This window comes from Paralichthys olivaceus, chromosome 18 (genome assembly GCF_024713975.1).
Source record: "Paralichthys olivaceus isolate ysfri-2021 chromosome 18, ASM2471397v2, whole genome shotgun sequence".
Classification (NCBI taxonomy): domain Eukaryota; kingdom Metazoa; phylum Chordata; class Actinopteri; order Pleuronectiformes; family Paralichthyidae; genus Paralichthys; species Paralichthys olivaceus.
In genome coordinates this window covers 16,488,621-16,512,271 of record NC_091110.1, presented here as the reverse complement: position 1 = coordinate 16,512,271, position 23,651 = coordinate 16,488,621, and the positions used below count along the sequence as shown (strand labels likewise).

At 39.9% G+C, this 23,651-nt stretch overlaps 1 long non-coding RNA gene across 1 annotated transcript; it reads left to right on the top strand.

Moving 5' to 3' along the window:
- The first annotated feature begins 1,546 nt into the window (after positions 1-1,546).
- LOC109640313 (uncharacterized) lies at positions 1,547-22,994 on the top strand. Its single transcript, XR_002203490.2, has 3 exons — positions 1,547-1,688; positions 4,279-4,370; positions 22,886-22,994. It is a non-coding gene; the product is annotated as an uncharacterized lncRNA (long non-coding RNA).
- The last annotated feature ends 657 nt before the right edge of the window (positions 22,995-23,651 follow it).

Here is a 23,651-nt window from a genome sequence, read left to right as displayed (position 1 = left end):
TTAGCAACTTTTCAATTTGTAATTATGGGTTATTGAGAGTAGATTGATGGGCAGAGAATGTTGAACATATGATTGTATCTGAAACATGAAGGGTAATACACTGAATACTTTCTGAATCTGGTGTAGATGTAAACAAGATGAGCTTGAATCAACCAACCAAATGTTGGACGCAGTGGAATATCTTGACGCCTTGTGTTTCTGGAGATAATATTTCGCATCTGTGAGCTCAAAAGACTTCTGCTCCTGGATTTATGCAGTAATGACTATGGATGCAGCTTCTGTTTTCAGACATTTCCTGTTTTTTTAAATAGTTAGTTGAACTTGTTTCATATGCTTTTCCACATGAGCATATCTCCCTCAGGCCCAGATTTATGGGATGGGAGCAGATGACCCCTTTGAACTTGATCAACTCCTCAGTTGAGAGATGACTGAATGCGTTTAGGAGTAAAACCACACTGAGCACAATGCGCACATTTGTTTCCGCTCGCATAGCCTGAAAAAAAAAAGATGTGTCTGGAAGCCAAAGGGGATGAATCAATTTTTAACCAGTCTTTCCTGGTAACTGGGAGGTCTTCTGTGGAGCACGAGGGGATTTTGAATTCATCAGGGGGGATTGTGGCTGCATCTCACATATTCCAAGATTGAACATTTAACAAATTGGGGATTAATGTGACAGATGCTGTAAAATGTGGTCTTTGCACTTTTGACTCAGGAGACTGTTTTTGTTTGTCATGGATCATGCTTTCATTATCATTCTAGCATAATAGCCTTCATGTTGTGCGTGACTAAATATTGCGCTTTATTCAAATACTGTTGTACAACCTGGACAAAGGATCAGAGACAGTTGGTTTAGGGTTGCTGGGTAATAATGTCCAACAGGTGTCTGACAAGCGTGATTTCCAAAATGTTTCATCAAAAATAAAACTAAATGAAACTGAACTGTTTTTTAATGTTTGGATTTTAATATTTTTATAAGGATATTTTTTCTCCACAAAGATGGGTTGTAAATGTAAAGAGAACCATCATTGATTGAAATTGAAAAATCCATCTCAAACACCGAGTTGGCCTCACATATTTACTACCTTTGTGTCCCATATCCGTCGTCCTCAATTCAGCAGGACTCAAAGAGCCAGAGGCAACAGCTCCTCTCGTGAGCAGATGGCAGAACAATACTTCGTATGGGGAAAACAAAAAGAATGTGATCTGATATTTGTTGCTCCACACAGATGACTTCATCATGTAGGAAAGGGTGTTCAATGTTAATTAAATGAAATAGAAACAGACTCCAAATCCAGAGACAGAGACAATGTGGGTGTATGCAGTTTTTCCTTGTGTTTGGACTTTGTGTATTTGAATTTCTGAACTTGTGATCTGTGTGTAGTTGTTTGTTTGCAACATTTTTTTGTTTCCTGTTTTATTTTGAAACTTCTTTCCTTGTGTCTGACTTTCTTACTTTACTTCCTGTCTCACTTTACTTCCTGTTTTACTTCACTTTACTTATTGGCTTACTTACTTTACTTCCTGTCTTATTTACTTTACTTCCTGTCTTACTTTACTTCACTTCCTGTCTTACTTCCTGTCTCACCTACTCCACACTCTCCTGTCACTTTGAGTTGTCCCTCATGGACTCACCTCTTGCTTCTGTTGACTTGTGGATCTTCTGTGATGTTTCGCTGCCGTCAGAGACTGTAAGTTCATTATTTGTGTTGTCTTCTTAATTCATCTTCATCAGTCTTTAAAACCTGACAACATGGACGTGCAGTCTGTCTGCCAACGTGCCAATCCATCCACTAGATGCTGAAAATATTTGACTGAATCAGTGAAAACCTTGTCCTGCTGGTGGCGCTAAAGAAAGTCAGAGGATCACCAAACAACACCCTGGTTAAGATATACAGTTCATTTGACCAAATGTCACTACAATCCAGGAGTTGTTAAGATATTTCAAATATGTATTATATATTACAATAATTAAATCAGACTATCAACAAAGTCAGTGGGATACATCTTCTTATGGAAGCGTATTGTCATGAAAACAGAAAATGATCTCGTTATTTCAGAAAGCAAAGCAGAATTTTTTTTTTTTCTGAAGTGATTGCATAAGCCTCTGTGTCCTCTCGAGCCAAGATGTCTTACAGACATTCCATGGCAGTATTTTAAGTAGAAGTTGGGATATTTGAATCTGGACCAAATTACCACAGGACAGATATTTCCTCTTAAGTCAAAAACAATAGATGAAATGTCTCTGTTGCATTTTTATCTCACCCTCCAACATTTGCATCTGAGCTGCATCTAGTAGTACCGTCACAACAAGATTCTGATGATCCACTCAGACATGAGTGGACTGTGCGTCACTCTCTGAAATGGATTGCCACCTCCTCAGAGACGCATTAATACAGAGTCCATATCTTATTCATGCAGTGTTTCAATTCTTACTGTGAATGCATTAGTCCATTCAGTTCTTCAGCATATAGCTCACCGTCACACTCAATCAACTAATCCATTCATAAATGCGTTCATGTTTTTCACCTTTCGTCATTTAGTTAGCTGCTTTTCCACGTACTGAACTCCATCCATCCATCCAAGTAATTACCTCTGAGGTTGTGTTGTATTTCTAATAATCTTAATACCAAACTGAGTGACCTGTCCAGGTTGTACTCAGCCCCTCGTCCCAGGACCTTCGGTGGTAATGATAATCGATGGATTGATTGAGGGATAATAAACGTCATTTAAACGGCACATTTCATCATGCAGTTACAAAGTGCTTTACATCGTTGGAACAGGATTCAAAGATTACAGGACTAAGACAAATAGGACAAATAATACAGCAGAAAATAATGAGACAAACAGGAAATTCCTGTAATAAAATGGTACATAAGGACTATTGAATTGCTGTTTTAATAATAATAAAAGAAGAGGGAGTTCCAAAGCAGAGGACTGGATTTACAGCATATTTGTTTGTTTTCTTGTGTTGTATTTGCAGCATGTTGGTCTTATATGGTTTTGCATTGATAAAGATGTGTTTAAAGATTTATTGCATTGAGCCTTTTGGGCAACTGTTCACATTTAAGACCAAAGTGTATGCAGAATACAGGTGAGATCATATGAGGAAATGAGATTAAATAAGGGATTAAATGATATTTGACTAGTTCCGGCCAGTCACGCTCTCCTGTGCTTGTAGTAACTCCACCTTCACTGAGCGTCTCCACCCCCAAGAGCTTTGGCGGAGTTGCGTAATGGCCGAGGGAAGAAGACTTGACAGCTCCAGAGTGTCACTGTGACTATTAAGTGGGGCTTTGCTGGAAAAGGAGCAGCGTGTGTGTTCCGCCGGCTTCCTTTGAACGAATGAAAGGTTAAAAAGGATTTTCTCCTCGGACAGTTTTTCATTCTGAGGGTGATTTCTGTAAATGACAGCAGTTTCCACTCGGAGGCCCATCATTAGAAGTGGCTCCCTAGCGCCAGCCTTTGGTTCGGTTCAAAGGTCAAGCCACCTGAAGCTCGCTCGTTTGGCTCCCTGCGGTTCAGATTTGTCCTTTTCACACATGTGTGTCATTACACATCGCTCGGCCTCAAAACACATTCCTGGCCACATGTAAGCTGGATTAGATTTAGAGCTGTGAAGTGGCCTTTTTCTCAGAGAAGGAAAAAAATAAATGTTTTAAAATGTTAGCTGTGTTGTGCTTGGAAACCAGTGCCATATGTTTATGGCTCCACTTTTAACTTTTAATACTCAGTTGTGTTGCTAGGGAGGAGTTGGGCGGAATCTAAGTAAAATCGACAAACAACAACAAAGCAGACATTTGGACGTTTGTATGATTTAGTGTGAGAATGCTTGTGATACAGGAAAGGAAGCAGAGGCACTTCTAGAAAAAATTAAATCCAGACCTAAACATACATTCATTGGATCTTTATGAAAATGTTTTGGGTATTTACGGCTTAAAGGGCTGTAAATACTGCGTGATGTCACATGGGAATAAACATAAAACTATGGTACTATACTCTAGCTACTAATACTCTTACGACTCAAAACGGGCAAGTGATGAGAAAGAGCAGAAAAGGTATTTGTAGATCTGAGCATTCAGCATCGATTCTGAGGGTCCAGCTCGACCCATTAGCCTCTGACCATTCGTTAGATTTCTGAGCTGATGCTTCAGTGGCATTTCAGACCAGCAGGTTCAACAGGTCCAGTTCCACAGGTGCTGAGAGCTTTGGTAAGATTGTTATTCTGCCTGACCACTGAAAGATGAAGGTATTTTATTTGTTTCTTGGTTTATTTGTCAGCAGGAGAACTACTGAATGGATTTCCTCCGAACTTGAACTGGAAGTGTGGGACATTGTTTTGGCACCAGATTCAGACAAAGTGACAAATTGAGGTAATTTCACTTTAACATTTTCATAAATGTCTGGGGAATAATTCATGCTCTTGATGGGGAAAAATAGCAAGTAAGCATATTAAGGCGACTGATATCTCTGTGTGCAATGTGGTGCGGCTTGATTGAATTTAAAGGGTCTGTTGGGCCTGGGAGGAGGAAAATAGTAAATTGACAGTGTTTACTAAGTGCTCCTCCAGTGTTAACAACCACTCAGAGACTCACATTTACCCATTTGCATGCACATTCACACACTATTTCTAAACACAGAAAAACTGTACCCCTCTGGTGTCAGTATCTTGCCCAAGGACACTTTATAAGGGATCAAACCGCCGGCCTTCTTGTTAGTGGACGACCCTCTCTTCCTCCTGAGCTCTACTGAGTATGAGCTAATTAAAGTGGTTTTGAATGATGTCTTAGAAACTCTAGACTCTGCAGTTTATATAAAATGAAATTATAGAATGAGAGTTGGCAGGAATCTCAGATTTTTAATTAATAATAAATATTTGAATGTTTGATGCTAAAGCAAGAAAACGTCACATATGTTTGTAGCTCAATCACACAAAAAATTCATTTCCAAATTTATGTCTAGAGCTGATTAATTCCACTTCCAGCCCTCGTGCCTGCTGGACTCAGACCTTGTCAGCAGATGGAAAGTGGAAGATTACAAATTGTGATATCTGGATTAGGTTTGTGATAAGTTGCTTTCCTCTGGGGGGCGAGCCTGGTGTCGTAAATATCACCAAGATCAAAGAAATTAACGCAGCGTTTTTGTGAGTGGAAATATGACGCCAGCATTAGTCCTATCGTGTGAGCCAGTGAGTGAATCAGCTCCGAGTGCACTGCAGCGTCTTAAATAATCAAAGGGAAAACATTGAAAGTCGTAATGATTCTGCAGTTTGAAGAATGTCAGTTTAGAAAATCACTGATTTGAAAATCAAACATTTTACCTGCCACATGCAGCAACCTCTACTTTCAGCTTGAGTTTGCCTTCCATTCTTTCTCTTTCACTACATCGCATATATCTCAACCTCCACTGAGTTTCCCCTCACTGTAAAAGAACACACAGAGCAGCTGCCAATGCCAACGTGTGTCCACTAATAACTGGCTGCTGTCGGCCAAACGTCCCTCATTTCTTTATTTATCAGCGAGGAAACGTTGGCGTTTTTTTGTGCTGATGCTGCGTTCGTTGCTATTTTGTGATACGGCGAGTAATCACTATGTTTAAACTGGTCAGCTGGAGAAGGCTGTGGTTACTGTTTCCTGTGTAAATGCAGGAAGCTTAAATTCTTCCACAAATCTCCTCTTGCTGTTTTATGTCTCAGCATTGATTTAAGGTCTCATATTTTACACTTTTCCTGTGTTTTATTAGAAGTTTTGATTTCCATAAGGAGATATATTTGTGGTTTTTAAGCACCGACAATCATCCCAAAGTAGTTTTATATTTTCTCTCCCAGGCTTTTCTCCAGAGCGAAAACAGCTTAGTCAATAGGCAATCAGGAGAAAGGCTCCCTTGCTTAATAGAGATCAAATAAAAATAGAGAAGATATTTAAGGTGAATACTCAGAAACCAAATTGATGGGTGGATGGTGAGTCATGTTGGACGTATTTGAGGGAGGTGACTGAACCTAAGGGACCGCGAGACCTTTGAACAGCTCCACAATTCAGAGCAGCCCAAAATGTCGCCCTATATGCATCACTCCTACAAGTATAGTAAGTCAAAAGAGCCAGGGAAAGATTTGACGGGTGTTTGTGCCACGGCAGCGGATTCAAACATCTTCCAGCAGCAGTAACACGAGGACTTGGAAGGGACAGTGAGGATAAGTGATGCTTTTCATGGACTACAGGGTGCAGGGAATGTGGCCGCTGTTCAAGAACAGGGATTGAAGTGTAAAATTGTTCTTTTGTTTTATTTAAAAGAGGCTGCACTAGATTCCCAGAGGTTGGAATAAAATGACATGGCTCAAAGCTGAAAACCATGAAACCGTGTAATGCCAATAAATAGGCTCTTATTTCTATATAATTCACTTGGAATTCATTTCACTGATATACAAATTTTATTGGCTTTGTCTTTCTTACAAAAGCATTTCAAGATCTTTCTTAAATAATCTGTATATAAGCATTATTATTATTTGTAATAATATGGTCGAATGCATGTTTTAAATTGAACATGCTATTTCTTGCAGAGATATCCTCCGTAACAAAAAAAGCATATGTTAATTTAATGATTTATTTTGCTTGCATATTTCTGTGTTTTCTTGCTTTCTTGTCTTGCACTGAAAACTAAACACAACATTGTCCAGAGAGAGAGAGAGAGAGAGAGAGAGGGACAGAAAATGAGGGAGAAGAAGGAAAGTCATCCAATTTTCATTTGTTGGCCGCTGCAGCCAAAACTCTCATTTACTGTATAAACTCCCGGCTGCCAAGAGCTCACGTCCAAATCAAATAGCACAGCACAGCAGACACTAAAAACGCTTCCACTGTCGGACTCTTCGGCCAATTCATATTTAGTCTAAACTGAGCACAGATGGGGGAAGGATTTTTTTTCCCTAGCTCTCCTCATGCTGGTTTGTGTGAATGGGGGGAAAGAGGGTTTGCATTTGAAAGGGACACATGGTGATGAAAATGTTCTTGTGATTGTTCTTATTGAGTCATGAATATCATTTGAGATCGAGAGGAAGCAGTTGCGTTGGTGAAAGAGAGAGAAAGCAGTGAGGGAGATGTGGGAGGAATGCTTTGGTTTGGTGTGTGTTGCAGCGAGGGAGTCTGCACACTCTCAACTTCATGTCCACAGGGAGAGTCACTCTGGGGCTGTGTAATACGCTTTATATGCATCTCATCAGACTAAAATCAAAATGAAAATACTTTATTTGTCACAGAATGTCTTGTCTGCCATCCAGCACACGGTTTAAAGGCATTATGTCGTTTAAAATGGTGTTTTTCCATTTTCAGTTCCAGTCTGAAGACAGAAAATAATGCAGATAAGAGAAGAAGAATAAGATACATTTCTGTGTGTTCTCAGATTTGAACTGGGACTCTTGAGTTTGCTTTTAGAAAATACTTCATACGTGCACTTTGGTGAATATTGCATTTGGTTATAGGTATGGTAGATGAATTTATATCCTGACTGTTGAGATGACACTGGCATCGGGCCACACTGGTAGACCATTCACTGAAACATATCTATCTCACTCCAAATTACTGGAGTTAATCTAACGTCTGTCACAAAAAAAGCAGAGTGAGCAAGAGGAATAATGAAAATTGAAAGATTGAACCCAGTCTTTAAACCGACCGACCCAGAGTATCCGACGTCTCCTATCAGCCTGAACGAGCTCAACTCACAAGATTTCTCGGGCTCACAAGGTTCCCACATAATGGATTGAACATTAAATTTCTTTTTAATTCCATCCCATTCACCTGGGGGAGCCCTCCCAGATAAAATGTCTCTTTTTTCAAAAGCGATCTGCAGCCGTCCAAGTCAGCATCCCATAATTACAAAAAAGAACATATGCAGTTTTCAATTAAAGATCATTATTTTAAATCCTGTCAGATATTGGAGCACAAGTTTTCGATTATCGTTATTAGCACCATCTTCTAAAATGAATAAGTACTTTATTGAACCCTTTGTGGTATTTAAGTTACCAGCCAAATTATTTTACACTGAAATAATGATTGTCAGACTAAAGAGGATATGAGGTAATAAGCTCAACTGAAGTAATAAAAGGTTAATTCAATTTTTTCCTCCACTGCAACGGAGTATTAGGGCCATGTTGAAGAATTAAAGTTGTAATATGATGGAAAAGCCCTAATTGTGTTAAGTAATTATTTGAGGCTGCATGTTATTTCACAGAGATGGATATTAGAGAACAGCCTGTTGCCTGCATCAAAGTACAGTTTGTGGAACAGTTTTTTTGATAATTTCCAACAATACTGTGAAAATAGTGATCACAATAATTCTGGTCACTTTAATGCACATTTTCCTACTTTCAATTCTAATTAAAACATGCAGGGAGCACGGGCTGCTCAGATTTGCTTTGCAACAATTAGAATCCACAAAACCAGTGTCTTTAAAAATACATCTGTAAAATGTTGAATCATCAGAATAGAATAGAACCCGAGGGGAAGATAGAGTTTAGGAATAATATCAAGAAGATGAACATGATAATTCCAGGGTGAGGTAACACCTCAACCTAAACTGTGTTGCAAAATATTTTCTTATTTGCTTCCAAATGTTAGAATTTTTCAAGAGAGCCTGGTTCAACATGAAATTCATTCATGCCACTTGCATATCTTTCATTCATTATGTAGCTGTGCAACAGGGAAGAGGGAGAATCATTCATTCAGTCATTAACTTTACACCAGGTCATGTAATTTGCACTTAGCAGACTTTCAAATCCACAAAGACTCTCATATCTTGTGTATCAGAACTACAATATGCAACCGCTGCCGTTACACTGACATGCATTACATCGTGTCATCTCTGTGCGTGACCTTCTTGATGGATTTCCATTTTCCCACCACAGGTTAATCAATCACCTTTAGGTTTGAGTGGGAGCGCCGCTAAAGACTGGTTTCATGCTACAAAGCAAACAGGGAGGTGATAGCAGTGGCAGTGTGGGGAAGGGGACTCATAAATCACACAGCGACGCTAAATGTGTTTCTGAGAGAGCCCATTAGAAAACACAAATGAATATGCATGGGAATTGATTTGGGGTGTGTGCGTGCATGCATGTGTGTGTTTTCGTGTGTGTGTGTCTGTGTGCGTTTGTTGGCTCCTTTAATGATCAGGGTCATCATGTTGTTGTTTTGAATGTTGGAAAAGAGAAACTCACCAGAGAGGCTGTTTGAAAGAAGCACATGAGGAAGAATTTAGGTCTTTTACTTTACAAGACAACTAATAGTAAGTAAACATGTGATATATAGACCCAAAGAAATATCATGTAATACATAAATGGAGTAGAAATGGTATGTAGAATGTAAACAGAATATATAGTCAGAACTGTTAAATGTAAAAAGTATATATTTCACTCCAATTTCCACTGGAGAAGTATATAAGTATATAAGTAAGTATATAAGTATAGCAAGCAGTGGAAATACTCTTGTACCTCAGATTTGTACTTGGGTACAGTGGTCCAGCTCGTGCAGTTCAAATTCTGTGTCATATACAGGTTAAATAAAGAAGAGTGTAGCTTTATCTCTGTGGAGGTAATACTCATTTGCCTGTACACACACACACACACACACACACACACACACACACACACACACACACACACACACACACACACACACACACACACACACACAGTGTCCACACTAACACACTCTGCTTCCCTTCCGCTCTCTCCCTGTCACACTCCGTATCCCACCATCCTCTATCTCCCTCCTCCCCTCTCCAGCCAGCAAACCCAGCAAATGTTTAAATTACACGACCAAGTAAGCAAGATTAATTAAAATGATAATCTACGGGGCGAATATATTTCACAGCTAGCCAGGCGGCGGTTTGAAATTGTTGTGCGGGGTTCTAATGTCGGAGTGGAGTGTTGACCTATCCATTCTGCTTTGGTGAAACAGTCATTAGCCAAATTAAGAACACGCAGACAATGAAATCCCCAACTATATGCAAAACAAACAAAAACCTTCAGCGCTATAATAAACTTCATTAATGTAATGTATGGTAATGAGAGAGAAAAAAGTAATGTTTGATTTATCTGAGCTGGGAAAGTTAAATAATGTATATTACTTTTTAAACGAGGTATTTGGAGCGCTAACATCTGTGCCAATAGGGTGCTGATATAAATGATTTACCTTCAAGGCTTAAAAAAGAGTAAACAGTCATAATTTCTTTAATCCTGCTGTTTTATGAGGCACATTACACCACATGGAACAAATTCCACTTTTTAGATAATTTAATCCTGCATCCTTGACTTCCTTGCTTCATTTTTCAGTTTATGCTAATTAAAAATAGCTGATTCGTCCTTCGGGTTTGAGGCGCAGCTATACAGCAACGTCGTCCGTTTCTCTGTTGCTCTGTCTCCTCCGAGCTTAATTACAGCACGGGTTCGATTCTCCGTTCCCTGGATGTTGGATAATCCTCTTATGGAGTCAATGTAAACCCAGAGTTGAGAAAGTCTCATCAGACTCCCATTCATTCTCACCACAACACATACAAGCAGCTCGCTCGAGCCTCATCCCCCAGATTTTAAGAAGATAGTCCTCAATCAATGTCAATTAGCAGCTAGGATGGTGTGATCTGTGTGTATGTTGTGTGCACGTGTTGTGTGTGTGTGTGTGTGTGTGTGTGTGTGTATATGTTGTGTACGCCTCGTCGGGCATTAGTGTGCTTGTTTCTCAGCTCTTCAATAGCCTCCTCATCTCCATGCTTCATTTATCTGTCATTAGCAGAATTAATGGCCGTGGGTTTGAGCCAGGGATGGAAGGAGTGAATGTGGCGCCTTTCCAAAAGTGAAGTGGAGAACAACTCTGTGAGAAGTTACACAGGGTGGGGGTGGGGGGTGGTGGTGGATGCTGGAGGATGAGGATGAGGATTGGACTGAGAGAGGAAGAAGCGATGTTGGAGACAGAGATGAGATGAGCAGATAGGGAAACAAAGTATTAAAAACCATTGTCTCGCAAGGGAGGAGAGGTAATTTGTATCACTGGCTGAGTGACAAATGTGTTGAGGGAAGAGTCTGGAGATCGAGGGAGAGACAGATGGTGTTCATTTAGATTAAAATAAATGGGGGGGGGGGGGGAGCTATGCATATATATAGAGAATGGCACAATGTCTTATTCGTCTATTATTTCCGGCCATGTCCGCACTGAATAAACTCTGTAAACCTTTCCCAGATTTAAATCAGCACGACGACATGATGAAAATGAAAAGCGTTGGTGTCGTATTGCAGCTTGACTGCAGCAAATGAAGAGTTGTTATGTACACTACAAGAATCCACCTTAGTTAAAACATAGCATTTATGTAGACCTCGATATTCAGCTCAGTCTGAGCATGTACATAAGACACAATCGTAGAGATGCCATGAAATTGTGTTCACACATTCATGATCCCCAGAGGATGAATTCTTTCTGTCTTTGTTGGTCGTCAGGGTTTAAAATTTCACCCCTGTGTGTTTGTTAGTTGGTTGTAATTGGGATTACAGATTAGAATGTTGAAATGATGTGAGTCAGGAATGAACTCATTAAATCTCGGTGTGAATCAGAATCCAGAAATGTTTTTTCTCTTTCTTTAACGTTGCAACATGTTTTTGAATATTCAGGGGATTGATATTTAGTTGGAATTTGGTCCAGAACCAAATAGAATCATTTTTTTATAATGTATTTTGTTTTCATAGGGAGACTGTAGGGATGCTTTAGTTTTCTCTTGTGACAACATAAGGTGAGTGATTGAGTTTTGGATCAATTTGACGAACAGTGATGTCCATTTATTGCCTTCAGACCAGAATTGTAACTTACTCAATTTTTTGCTGAACTATTGAAATCCCTGTAGGTATATGAGTAAGCCTGTGTGTGTTCATTTTCTCCAAACCATCACGTGTGTTGAGCTTCATTACAAAATGAAGCACAAACACTAAATGCTGTTTCTTATGGTAATATTGCATAAATGGAAATATTTTCACTTTATCGTCGCACAGATGTCCACGCTCTCTCATACAATACTCTGATGCATTCAAATAAAAAGAGGATGATTGATGCAGTGGTTTTTCAATTCTGATAGAAGTAGTTCTTTGAAGAGCGATTGGTCTTTTGAAAATATGACAACATGGGCTTCAAAATACGAGAATAACAATATTGACAACTGCCAGTTCTGCTAGAGGGCAAAGAAAATGCAACAGTGAAAGACTGAACAGCGCAAAGAGGGTGATGGATAATCGCCTGGTGAAGGAGAGAAGAAATAATTGTATCCCATTTAATTGCTAAGCATTGTGGAGCCCTGGTTGCAAGGTGAACACTCCACTAACTGTACTGTGAGGCACCGCTGTAAGTAATGTAGTCCACTGGGGCATGCTGGGTAGGAAATGAAAAGCTTTGACCTTGTGCAGTTCAGTGCTTAACTATGATACTCAACCAAAGAAAGTCTGCATGTTTTCTGCAGTGGCGAAGGATGCAGGTGGCGAGGAGTGAAAACGAGTGAAGGGAGGATGAAACGAGGCTCGTTAGAACGAAAAGATGAAAAGAGGATAAGTGGGAGGAGGACTGCTGAATGAAGTTTAACATTACGAACTCTCCCTTCTTGCGTATCAACGTAATAAGGGAGATTTTTCTCATGTAGCTACACAGAATTGCGGTGTAGTTTTAAATATAAAGATGTATATTTTCACATAATGAGGTAATCACCGTGTAGGCTCAGCAAACCTCATTGTTCTTCATCAACATCGGGTTGTTGTCTTCTGGGTTTTTCTGGAAACACAGTTGGTGTTTAGGCCTTTTGATTCGAAGGGAAATCTAAAAAGCGAGGACATGATGCCTCCACATCGAGATTAAAAACAGAAAGTGTTGACACTTCTTTTCTTCCAAAGCCTGTCAGAAGACAATGAAAGCAGATAAAAGAGGGATGACGGATTCGGGAGCAGGCTGTGTTTTTTTTTTTTCCTGCTCTCTTCAGTGCTACAATGGAGGCTTCAGTGAAGCAGAAATTGCTGTAATCACACCTTGTCTGGTGTAGCTATACTAAGATGCTAAGGGAGAAAAAAATCTAATATGACTTTCCATTACGATGCAGGCACGAGAGAGACGGAAATGCAAACTGAGAGGCTGCACTTTAAAACAAAAGGAAGAAGCTTTCACTTCAACTATAATGGAGCTGATGTTAGTGTGTATACATGCTCAGTGTTTGACAGCTACAGCTGAGAGAGTGGGGGAAGTGAACGACAACATGGTCTGTGAGGGGGGGTGGGAGAGGAACACACACACACACACACACACACACACACACACACACACACACAAATTTGTGTGTCGTAATAGCTCACAAACACACACATCTGTAACCTGTGTGATGATCATCATTGGGCTCTGAAAGGATCATTAGGCTGACAGGGCGCTAACTTCAGTGTGTGTGTGTGTGTGTGTGTGTGTGTGTGTGTGTGTGTGTGTGTGTGTTGAGGAGGGGGGTCAAGCAGTCAGGGCTGCAGAGGCAGGCACAGAGTAATTGAAGCGGCAGTAATTAAAAATGTTTTAACTGTTTTAATTGTTTTAATTGTTTTAATTGGTGTCATTAAGGCAGCAAGGGTCAGACTGCTGACACACACACACACACACACACACACACACACACACACACACACACACACACACTGTCCTGCAGGTTAACGTCACACAGGCAGCACTGTAGTTTTTTATTGAGTGAAATAAAGTTTGAAGTAGAAGTACATCGGCCCATTGGGAGTGAAATATGTCACTTTTTTTAAGTGCAATTTTCTAATCGCAAGAGGAACAAGTCCCAATTAAGAAATATCAAGATGAGCAGCTTCAACAAGATGTGAGACGTGAGAGATCTTGTCAGCTAAAGAGAACTGTGACTGGCAAGTGGTGTAGCTAATTAACATCTAGAGCATGAAACGACCAAACTACAAAAATTCAAACTTTTCACTCTGATGAGCTGGAAACGGTTTCTTCATGTTGGATTGTGTGGTGAGCGTAAGAAAAGTGTTGGAGCCGTTGGTTGATCTTGTGGCACAAATGTAGCGCTGCATCACATGGAGACGTTGAGAGGTTGGAGGACGTGCTGTGGTGTAACTGTGCACAAAGTGTGTATGACAAAACTGCACGAGAGTAGATTTTTGTTTCCTCGAACCAAATTCATTTTGCCTGTCAAAATAAAATACATGTGCTTGCAAATGATATTTTCCTTGTGCTCCAGTTCTCTGGAATGAGGCACAAACACGACACCGAACAGAAAAAGCAACTCGCTGATCCCATCATGTCCCATCTTCAGAAACGTAAAAGGTTTAAGTAAAACGAATCTAAACTAAAGTAACAAAAAACAAATCTAACAAATACAACTGAAGGGAAGGACAATGCAGAGGATTTCATGATGTCTGTATTTTGCTGGTGGTGAGAACAAATACAGCTTCATACTTCAGGTCACGCTCTATCAACAGTTGGCTTTTTTTCTGCCGTTCTGTGAGCAACGGTGATGTGATTTCTACACGTGTGAGAACAGCAGAGGAGCTGGTTACCAGGCTGGTGTGCAGCCCGTCGCCTGCAGCTCCTCATCTCACAGCTCAGTGTAGCTGCTGCTTCTCTTCACACGACTCCATGACACATTTCAAATTGATCCTCTGTCCAGAAAATGCCAAATAATGACTGTTGTCTTGTCTGGTAGACCTGTGTTTGAGGAGCGATGGCGATGCTAAGCTAATGTGAAGCTGCAGCATTTTATTTAAAATACCTCCTCCTAAAAAACACAAAAGAAAAGTTTTAGTTTGTTTCAGCAACAATCTCAGAATATAATTTAATTATAATCTTAAATATTAATGAATATAAATATGATTGATTTATCAAAACACATGAATAATATCTTAATTCTTCTTCCTCCACTAAAGATGTTCTATATTTATATCTAATCAAAGAGATTGAATCATACTTAACTATTTATTTATGGAGTTTGAAGCATCTTTCAGCCTTTTTGTGCCAATTTGGAGAGAGACACCCACCACATGCTCCTCCTGCACTCTGTCTTCACTTTATGAAGATGCTTTTGCCAGCGCTCACCCAGGAAATTGTCCTTTTCTGTTTTTTAAAATGCAATAACCTGACTCATCAAATGTCCCAAGATTTCTTCCAAATTGCTTTTTTCCTTTAAAAAGCTTTATATAAAAAGCTGCTGTCTTTGGTTGAAACACAAACAGCAGAGCTCATCTTCACTCTCAATTAAAAAAAAAAACCAAGTGATTCTGTCATTACAGCCTCTGTAATTTAGTCCCAAAATCCAGTATTTTCTTCTAAATTAGTTTTTAACATCTATGTCAACTTGACGTTCATGTAATTATTCTTTGATGTTGTGTTCTTACTTTTTAAAGCTTTTGTAAATCTTTTTTTCCGCCCTTCTATCTCTGTTTTGTCCTGTTTTGTTAATGAGAGCTGCAAAGATGCAGAATTTAATCAGGCGCGGAAAGTGGATCACAAAAGTAAAAGCTTTTTATAGAAAGGAGCATATTTACCAAACTCTGGGGCCTTTTGTGTTATATCTCTGTGGTAGCAATGAAACACATTAGCAGCATTATTTGGAGACGACAACTTTTGATTTACACACAGAAGAGGGAAGACGGTGGGAACATTGGTCCATCATCCCTTCTCTCTTTCTATTCAACGAGTGATCTGTAGTTTGGTAACGCCAATCAATCCATGTGTGTTAGAGAAGAAAAAAATCAGTTTAGGGTCTTTTAAATAAAAGAACAGAGCTCACGTCATGACGGCTTGTAGGATTTGCTGGAGCAAAGATATGATGTTTAATCTGAAAATCACCCACACGCTCCAAACCATGTAATATTTGAACATGTGTGTACAAGCTTTCATTCATGGACAAAAAAATAATGATGGATTCACAAGCATGAGAATGAAACTGATGCTCCTGCAGCTTGTGAAACATGTCAATGCAGTAAATAAAACTCCCACTGATCCATGAACGCACATATTTGACTTGTATTGAAAATCTTTCTCACCTCATCTCTCCATTTTATCTCTCACTGAGCGAAAACACGCGTTAATTACATCATGAATACTTCCCAGCTGAACAGTTAATCAGTCCATGTCAATGACCCAACATTACAAGATCTTTTATTTCCAACCACCCGCCCTGCGCTCCACGCGGCTTCGACATTCCTCTCTCTCCGACAAGCTGCACTGTATCCATCGATTCCCTGTGAAGGACGAGAAGGTCACGCTTTCGATAATTACAACCAGTGGATTATTACGCTGTAAATAACATCAGCATCATTAGTGCATGTTTGAGCAATTAGAAAAGCATCTGTCTTTAATCACAGGTTGTGAATACAGAATCGTGCCAGCAGCACCTCATCCCAATCAGATTGGAATATCTAAAAGTTGTTTTTATCGTGTCTGTATTGTTGTTAATTTCTTATCCCTGAAATTTAAGTAATTTGCATAGTTAAGCAAATGATAATTGGATTTCTTGGCAAAATGATCTGAAGTTGCAGGGAAGGTGCTGAAGGGTTGTTTTGTTGTGCAGATTTTTCTTCTGTGCATTGCACCCATTTAAAAAATCAATCAGTCTTTAGAATAAATAATTATCACATCGTCGGTTTCATTTCTTGGATGCCAGAATAAGACGTTGTGGAACAACACCTTGGAAACATCACTTTAATAAAAGATAAAGTTCTATTTACACCTCAGAAAGTCCTTGAGCCTTATAAAGGTAATTCATGGCCGAGCTGTTGTATGAGGATACATTCGATTGAACGTGAGCACTTAACAAAGCGGTGGCTAAGTGAGTATCAAGTATTTTAGTCATATTGAAAGAACCTGACAGACACATACAGTAAATGCCCAAATTGACCCAACACAACCCACAGATGCTGTGTCAAAGCAGAGAAAAATAAATCCCTTAAGGTTTTTTTTTTTGTATAAAAGTAAGACTGATTTGCTGAAGGAGGAAAGAGAAAAAAACATTATCATAATAATTATGATCAGAGTAGGGGGCTAATTACCAACTGCTAATTCTTTCCTGTGTCATTATGGGATAATGAAAATATCACTCGAAACACTATTAGAGAATTATAAAATTTTAATTAGACACCCCAAGAGCTGCTATACTCCACTCCTCCATCTCTTTTTACAACTAACGACACTTGTTTTATTCTGTTAATATTGAATAACTGATGGAGTTATTAGTGGAAGTACGAAGCAATTGAGCTTTTAGGTCCCGACTGAATCCAAATGGAGAGGGTGGTGAAGTAGGATCAGTGAATCTGTCTGTGGAAAGAATATTTGGAGAACCGTTCATCTCATCGGCTTCGAACTCGGCATGTGTATTGTTCAGAGCATGGGGAAGCACAGTGTTGGGTTTGGAGCAATTTGGACGGGGAAGCGGGACATCAGTCTGTGGACATGTCTTCTTCTACGTCCTCGGATAAACTACAGCAAAGGTCAAACTTGCCGCCGGATAATTTTTTATTTTGGACTGAAACGTTTGTTAAATAATTTCCTGTTTGGAAATTTATCTTCTAAGTAAAAGCACAATGTGGACTTTGCTGTTGCTCTGCTTTATATCGAGCTGGTTTACAGTGCCTTTATTTTGAAAAGTCCTGAACCCAGAAATAGCCGATATGCTACATATGAAAAAATAACACCAGTCAGGTAAATCATTCAAACTCTTATACAATATATAATCCACATACTTGAACAGTAATGAAGCAAATTATTTTTATTCGTTTATAAAAAAGCTCTGCACACAACGTCCAGCAAACAGATGTAAACTTGTATGAAGAGGACTCACTAATGATTAAAAAAAGAAGGTATTAACAAAATTCAAAGAGTAAGTGTGAAGCCACAGAGGAACTGCGCTTAAAAAATAAACAGAATCGAATGTCGGCATCCTGCAGAGACGCGTGCGACTGAAGACGTCTGTTTGTGTGTGAAAATAAAAAGACATTCGATTGAAAGCAGACTCAGTTTCCTGCTGTTTCCTCTGCTGCTTTCAAAATCTCAAGAGACTCAAAATAGTTTTTTTTTTCTTTTCTCTCTGTTGTGACCTGAAAGTTGTTCGGCTCTTTTTTCCTCACGAATGTGACCTTGTCCTATTTAATGAACTCTGACAGTCGTTATTTTGGTGTTCATGTTGTTGTTGAGGGAAGGAGAAGGTTTGGAAATAAGTGAAGTCAGATGTAGGACGTTGGGAATTTGTTCAGTCAATATGTTTCCACGTTTAGCAGGTTAACTGAATGTCTGACTTGAAAAATATACATTTAGGTGTTGCAGCTACAAAGTGACTTTTGCTGCAGGTAAAGGGAAAAAAAAACACCTCAGAGATTGTGGTTAAAACTCTTCAGACGTCAGACATCAATGTGCTTTCAATGCAAGACGCCATAGGAACAGAAAATGATATTAATTCATCCGTCTATATGGTGACGTCTATATGATATGTCAACATAATTTCCACTTATCTTTTACCTGAGGAAAGTTACAGATTTAACTTTTGATAATTAAATGCAGTTCCAGATTGTGTAGATGAGAAAACAATGGTGCTGATGAAGTTGTTTTGATTTTTCATGGCTTGAGAGATGTTTTTTTTCTGTGTCTGATAATTAGAGCTTGATGAACGATGGGAACATTCCTGTTATGGTTTAATAATAACATGTCACTGAAGGGTTGTCTTAACTCGCCCATGAACATCACACTCTTCCCTGCACTTTGCATTATAATAATTAAATACATCATTGTAAGAATAAGAGTATCACAGTGCTATCATAGAAAAGTATAAGAAGTTGGAGAACATGTAATTTCTTCAAAAACTAAATGTGTAGCTCCTGCGCTGAGTCAGTGTGTAGTCTCATATCTCCAGCGCCTCGCTTAGATAAACCCTCATGCGTTACATACTGACTCAGCGCAGTTTAAATTTAACTTTTGTTCCAGTTTCCCTTTGGGTGACGATTTTTAAGCCTTTTAAAGAAAGTACGTCCTAATGGGAAAAAAAAGGAAAACAATGAGAGAAGTGAAGAGAGCGTGTGTCTGAGCCTCTGCAACTTTCCATCTATATGTCATGGATGAAACCTTTGAACTTGTGTGGGCATGACGTGCACGCTTCACATTGTTTGAGTCTGTACATGCAGCACTAATTAAGAGCTGAGAGAAGGAAGCACGGTCAGAATAATCCTTCCTTCTCCCCCTCTTTCTTTCACAGACACACAGAGTGCACAGTGAATGGAGGATAATTGGTCTGGGCACTGGGAAGACACTGCATGTTGATAGATTCTTCATTCTGTGTGGTGTTCGATCATCGACTGACTTCACAGGCAGCTTCACTGTCTCCTGACTGACCAAGATATAATACTGACTTCATTTGATCTTAACGTTTTCGGGGTTCTGACATTTAATTCTATTGGAATTTTAAATAATTGATAATCAACCTTTTTGCATCAACCATGGTGTGAAATTTTACGAGATATGTAAAATAATTGTTGTTTTTAGTGACGAACCCACGAAAGATGTTTTTGCAGCATACGTCAGCTGTTGTTTCAGCACCATGGACAGCGCTGTTTGTTGCGGTGAAGGTGCCGCTGTGTGAGTTTGACGGACGGATTGCGTCGGCTTGTCCATTCATACCTGGCATCAAATTGTGTCTCCGCATGTCGAGTGGTCGGATCTCGTGTGTTTGAGAGAGAGAGAGAGAGAGAGAAATGGATTTCAATTATTTGAAATAGTGAAAAAAGGACACAGGACGAGTCAGCTGAGTAGGTGGTCCTTCTCTAATGTGTCCTCAATGCATCGTGGGTGAAGTCAAAGCTGCACTTAGAGCTGTCCATTTGAAATAGATCACTCAGGACAGATGTTAACACCAGGGCTGAACAGGGACTTCATTTGGTTTATTAGCCGGTTTACTTTTCTTGTTAATGTTGCCAATATTGTCGTTGTGCAAAGACAGAGAGGAAACAACCGTGAAGTAGAGGAAGAGATGAAGAGGGAAGGACCAGTGGACAGAAACATGACTGAATACTAATGTTACTCCACTCATTCATTAATTATATTATTCCAGCTTCACTGTGAACAGTATTTTTCAAACTAAACTGTCAGTGAGCAGGTCTACATCTGTTGACTTGGTGTAATATTTTGTTATTTGTTAAAGGAATAACTGAGGTTTTACATTTTTTGGGGAAACTGCTTATGATAGATGGCAAGATCGATATTGAACTGTTTATCTTAGCTGAGCAAAGAGACCGGAGACAACAGAGACAATATGAAGCTGAACAAGTGAGAAATACTTTAATCTATTCTTCTCGATGATTTTCTTACTTTTACACATGACTTGTTGAGGTCTGCTGTTTGACTTCACATTAATTAACAAGCGTGCTCTGTAAGATTTAACATCTCTTACCTCTGTTTTTTTAATGGTGCCATAAACCCTTGTTCACCTCGACCCCGGCAAACACAGAAGTGCTAGTTGACTGAGGACATTAACTTTTCATTGGCCATCAGGCTAATTGGCTGCTTGATGTGACAGTGTTCAAAGCGAGCTGACTCACATTCTCCCTCTCTAACACACACACACACACACACACACACACACACACACACACACACACACACACACACACACACACACACACACACAAACTCACACCTTCCTCATCCCTGTGACAGCTAAATTGGGATTAACGAGCTTTTAGGGAAAAGCTGCAACAGCAGCTCCTTTCCCTCCGTTTTTCTTCCACTGACACCCCCATGCCTGGCTGTCTGGCAGGCTTGTGCTTGATCTTGCATCAAACACAAACGTTTCCTTCTTTTTTTTTTTGGGAGAAAAGAAAAAAACGTTGCATACACCTGCTTGGAATACATAGCCTGCGGGAGTGGTCTTCTTTGTGCTACTACACTGGTCAACAAACACAGCTTTGAGATCACATTGGATTTAGAGTAAAAACAAAAATACTTGAAAATATACCTCTGAGGATAAACTACTGTCTCGTGGTGAATGGCAAAATACACTATCGTATAAATAGGACAGAACTCAAGGAACAAAAGTTAATGGGCTCTAATATTAATGTGACAGAACCCGGCAGATGGTGGGGCTGCGAGTTGGCAAAGTGAGAGTAAGTTGTACCCAGCATGATGTGGTGGTGCCAGTTTCGCACCACGCCATATTTCATGGTGAACTGAAGCTGCACAGCATGTGCAAACATTGTGGGAAACATTGGTCTTTAGTGCTTTCAGGCTTAATCCTCACAAATACAGTTTTATTAAAAAAGGCAATTGTTGACTGTTCTTTTGAGGGAAACGCTCACACGTAGAGGCCTCCACTGAAATGGGAGCCACAGTAGAGCTTTGTCTACCACGGTTTTACTTGCTCATACAAACCATGGCTGAAGCTCGGGTTTCAGTTTCTTCTGACTCATGTGCACATGAACAGATAGTTTCCCTCACTTTGACTTGGATGAAATACTCCCCATCGAGCGATGCCTAATGAGTGATGTCCACATGTTCCATTTGCCTTTCTCTTTGACGGGCACTGCTAGTCTGAGCTAGTGCTAATTACCAATCAAGTGCTCATTAGGTGGCTGTATTATAATCGTCCCGGTTTAATAAGTGTGTCATGCACTGATGATGTGGAGTCATTGTGGTTTAGTCCTTGAATGAGTGAAACGTGACAGTCGGAGAAAACGTGCAGCTGCAAAAACTGAAAAAGAAAAAGAGGTAAAGAATTTTATCTTCCTAATCTGGATTTCTGCTTGTATCAATCATCTCTCGTAATCACATACCAGAATTCGAAGCTACAGGGTTGGATGGCATCGGTACCAATACAGCCAGCACATCCATTCTCATCCTTCCTCATTGGCCTCCACAAACATTCTCTGGCACATTGGCAAGCGCCATCTGTAAAGACGAGGGGGACGCCTCAGTCGTGATAACCAGTGAGCTCAACTTCACCCCGGGGAAGAATAGAGCTCATTCAGTTGCTCCTCACAGTCTCACCAGGACACATGTACCATCACCCACCCAGGCCCCCCTCACACCTTCTGTATGTTCGCGAGGGGTCGGCCGCCAAGGACGCCAGAGAAGCTCCCTCTGCCTGGTCTGCAGCCATGAGAGCCCGTCTGTAGATGTGACGTGTGTGGTCTGGAATATGACCACACATGCTCAGAACCTCCACACTGCTGCGAGTCGTTCATCATACATTGATTATAATGTCATTACGTCCACTACATTACTTCACACACCCGATGTTCCCATTATCCTTTTGGATAATGTTGCTGTTGCAATGTTTGTGCTCATCCAAACCTATTTCCCTTAAAAAGGTAGCATACTACAGTTTCCTCGAATGTAACTACGTCATAGCACCAACCATCCCTTGGACAGGGCAGGCGTCGTCAAGCAGTTGGTAAATGTTGCTTCTCAATGCATGTAAACGCTGTGAAAACTCCACTAGGACGTTATTTTGTGATTAAGGTACATACATGTCCACATACTGCGACTAAGATCTGAATACTCCACGTCTTCATCTGATTCTTTATTCTGAGTATGAACTTATTTGGGTGAAGCTCGTCAGAAAAGCAGTTTCTTATACAGACTTATCTCTTGATCCAGTTAGTTCTGGAATATTGGGATCAATGCAACTGTAATCGATGTTTTAATCAAAGCAGGTGATCGAGAAAAAGAGTTGGAGGAAGATAAAACATTCAGGCGCACAACTGGAAATGTCACGTGTGCACATCAGTTGCCATATTGTTCATCGGCAACAGCACTTCCTCATTTGTGCTGTTTGATCTACAGATGTTCTGCAGAAACTCTCAATAAAAATAACTGACTAAAGCGATGTCCATTTGATGCAGGAGGTGCACAGGCCGACGGGGTGAGGAAGAGATTCAGACAGACGTTCCTCGCCTATGACCCGTCAGAGACTCAGAGGTGAGGCCTTCCATTTAAAGAACAATATTCTCATTCTACATCAACATTACATTCAAATTGTTCTTTTTTATATCTTCTATCTATCTTTGTGAATCTAAATGTGCTCATACTTAAAAATAGATGATGTGTGATGTGCACAGAATTCTTTGTTTGGAGGTTTTCTTTACTTGAGTTGAAAAGTTTCGCAGCATCGGCCGGTGAGGTCAGAAGATCCATGTGTACATTCATAACCGTTAAGCTGTATTGGACGACTTCCACCGATGGAGCATGTTTAGTGAACTGAAGACTGAGTATTTAAAGGGACCGTTTGGCTTTGGCGTCTAATCGTGTTCCGTCTCCTGCTCTTTCATGTGCGGCCTCTCAGATCCCTGACAGGTTTTGTCTGGAACTCTTGAACCAACTAAATGTTTTGTTCCACCTGGGAGAAGAACTCGTCATTAGAACAACCTGAAAATAACTTGTTTCTCTCATTAAGGCTTGAACCTGCATCCAACATAAACCAAAAACCTGTCAGATACGTTTACAGCTAATTGCAGCTCTCATGCAACATTTCCATTGCTGAAGGAAATGATTAGTGAGCTAAGTTCTTACATCACTTTGCATGTTTTTGCTTCTCAAGTGTGATTTCATGCCACATAATCTTTTCACTGACTACACCATAACCCCAAAGGCCACAAAACAACCCACAAA